The sequence below is a fragment of the Capsicum annuum genome, unplaced genomic scaffold, assembly GCF_002878395.1.
Source record: "Capsicum annuum cultivar UCD-10X-F1 unplaced genomic scaffold, UCD10Xv1.1 ctg39865, whole genome shotgun sequence".
In the NCBI taxonomy this organism is placed as follows: domain Eukaryota; kingdom Viridiplantae; phylum Streptophyta; class Magnoliopsida; order Solanales; family Solanaceae; genus Capsicum; species Capsicum annuum.
This window is the reverse complement of record NW_025847116.1, coordinates 456-3,490: the sequence shown is the minus strand read 5'-3', so window position 1 is coordinate 3,490 and position 3,035 is coordinate 456. Positions and strand designations below refer to the sequence as shown.

At 34.7% G+C, this 3,035-nt stretch overlaps 1 pseudogene; it reads right to left on the bottom strand.

The window, feature by feature from the left end:
* Positions 1–4: 4 nt before the first annotated feature.
* LOC124891684 lies at positions 5–2,641 on the bottom strand (annotated as a pseudogene).
* Between the last annotated feature and the right edge of the window lie 394 nt (positions 2,642–3,035).

Here is a 3,035-nt window from a genome sequence, read left to right as displayed (position 1 = left end):
ATAAAAGCAACTTGGACAAAAAAAGAGGTGACTTGGACAAAAAGAAACGAAGTAGCTTAGACAAATATTTTTTATCGATAACCTCAGACAAATCAATCGAATATTGATTAATACGTAATTGATCGAACACTACTTGAAAATGGCTCTTCTGCTCCATAATGGACTATTCCAAATGTTCCTAGAAATTGTTGCTCCCATTGGACCATTTGTATCTATATGCATCAGGATCCCGATTCATGGGTCTCTCGGTTTAAGAAATCAAAATAAGAGGCTCGAACCATTTCTTCTAACTCTTTTTCAAATTCGATAAATATTTGTTGATCGTATATTTCATTATAGTTCTATGATTTAGAGTATCCTTTCCTATTTGATCCCTTTGAATTCCATATTCAAAGTTGCGATCAGATCTATTCATTAAAAAGAATCGATTCAATACATTTCTTATGTAGCCATAGGTACTATATTGGATTTGAATCAGATTTTGGATTAATCTATATTGAGTGATTGCCTCCATTATGTTGTTGCTAGCAAATACCACTATATTTGGTTTTGGATCTTTCAAATCATTCCCGCAAGAGATCCGAACCCATTTTTTTCTGATCCTTCGAGAAAAAGATTCATTCTCTTCATAAAAATAGGAGGTAGAACCAATAAAGATTTGTTTTTCGATTCATCCCTGGTCTCATTCAAGAATTGTTTCTGATCTAATCGATAGGAATAAATAGAAAAGCCAATTCCCTTATGATACACCAGATCCGGCTCGGTTATTGATAAAGTGAATAGATCTGCTATTTCTTGAAATCTCTTTTTTGATTCAAAATCGTAGTGTAACGTGTATCCTTCCCTGTTCCGATTATGGAACAGATGAAATAAATCAAAAAATAGATTTTTGTTCAAGAATGAAATCTTATTGGAACTGTCCATATCTGGTTCATCCTTCGGAACCATATCACATCCCAAATCTGATGAAATAGGATGAATTAAGATGGTATTTTGTAAATACATAATTATCTTGAATATATTAACCATTTCTTTATTTTCTGATCGCCTGGAAGGGACAAAAGAAAGGTCTTGTTGTTTTTTCAACAATTTTTGATCTCTAGTGGACCGCTCAGTAGGATTCGAACTGAGATGAAGTTCTGACCATATATCAGAGAAAAAAGAATGAACGAATCTTGTAGGATTCCCAAGAAATTCTTTAATTTCTTCCAGAAATAGATGATTAATCATCTGCTTCTCATATTCCGTGAATAGCTGGGACATTCAGGAATATCCAGAAAGGCATTTCGGGAGTCAGCCTGATTCTATCTCTTTTCGTTCCATTTGAAGAAAGGAAGGATCCTAAAGAATCGATCTTTCTGTTCATTGTTGAATCTCTCTTTGATTAATCAATGTATGATATTCCGAATCCTCATTACTAATGGAATCCAAATGATCTCTGGATTGATCAGAAGATCCTTTCAGTTGGCTAGAATCCGTTACTTGAATGAAACTAGATCTTGTGGAATCATATTGAATATTTGACGATACATTCTATACCTTGCTAAAAAATCGATCCTTGTTTACCAACCACACATTGTCTAACCAAATCCAATTCTCTCTCGATACGGTCCTAAAAAAATTCAATTCGGGCGCATTCTTCCCCCAACTAATGAAGAGATATTGGCGGAATTGCCATATATGAAATTGAGCACAGGTTTGCAAAGAAATAGCCCACTTGTTTCTCGAGAAGAGATGGGAAATATGCTCAATATCATTTGATTGAACAGTTGACCCAGCCCCTTGTTGTTCGAAGAAACCCTCCACTTCAATTGGTATTTTTTCACGAAAAGCAGACATGAGATAAGAAATCCAGTGTTTCACTATGATTTTGAATAGCGGTCCTGAAATTGAAGTTGATTCTATTTTGACTCTTCCTCAGATAAAGATGATCAAACAATTCCCAATCATAGTCCTTGCAGATCGGATAATCCATATAATATACAAAAAGAAACTCCAGATATTTGACATCTTTCTCTTTGAATAAGATCTCAATTCCAGTGACGGTTTCATTAGATATCATACAACTAGAATCCCTCTTTTTTCTGATCCAGTTCCTCCACCAATGCGAACGCCAGTTAGATTCAGGCATGCCACACTTTTTAGTTATTGGGAGATCCCAAGTACTCTCTTCCGAATTCAGGAAACAACTCTCAGAGATCTTTTTTCCTTTGGGAAGATACAGGAGTGAAACAGTCAACCTATTGATATTGTAAGACCCAACGGATTCTTCCAATGTATCATTTTTGGGTCCAATGGAATTCATAGGTATAGGAAGAATCCCTATCAAATAGAGATTTTTTCTTTCGACCACATTTCGATTATTAATACGATATATAAGGACCACTGCTACAAAGATTATTACACCCTTGATCGTGAAATATCAATAGCTTATTGAATCCTATGAATTGCGTGAAAGTAGGATACTCCAAATTTGGGGATCAAAGAGTTTTAGAAAATTTTCTTGGTGGAAAAAAATATGAATGAGGGATCCCACTAAATTGAATTGGGTCCATGAATCTAAGAAATGGTGAGAATTCTTGATCTCTCTCAATATCTCTCTCAATTCAAAAATCCAGGATTTGAATTGATGTCCTCTCATTGATTCCTCCTAAATTGCATTGATTTATCCTAAAGATTTCATTTCAATTGGAGTTTGGTTATTCACCATGTACGAGGATCCCCGCTAAGCAACCATGGCTGTAAAGTGCCTAACTCATAATTGGCGAATTCGTAGGTTCAATTCCTACTAGATGCACGCGAATGGGACCCTCCAATAAGTCTATTGGAATTGGCTCTGTATCAATGGAATCACATCATCCATATATAACGAATTAATTTGGAATTGGATCTGTATCAATGGAATCGCATCATCCATACATAACGAATTGATGTGGTATATTCATATCATAATATATGAATACATAACGAATTGATGTGGTATATTCATATCATAATATATGAATACATAACGAATTGATGTGGTATATTCATAT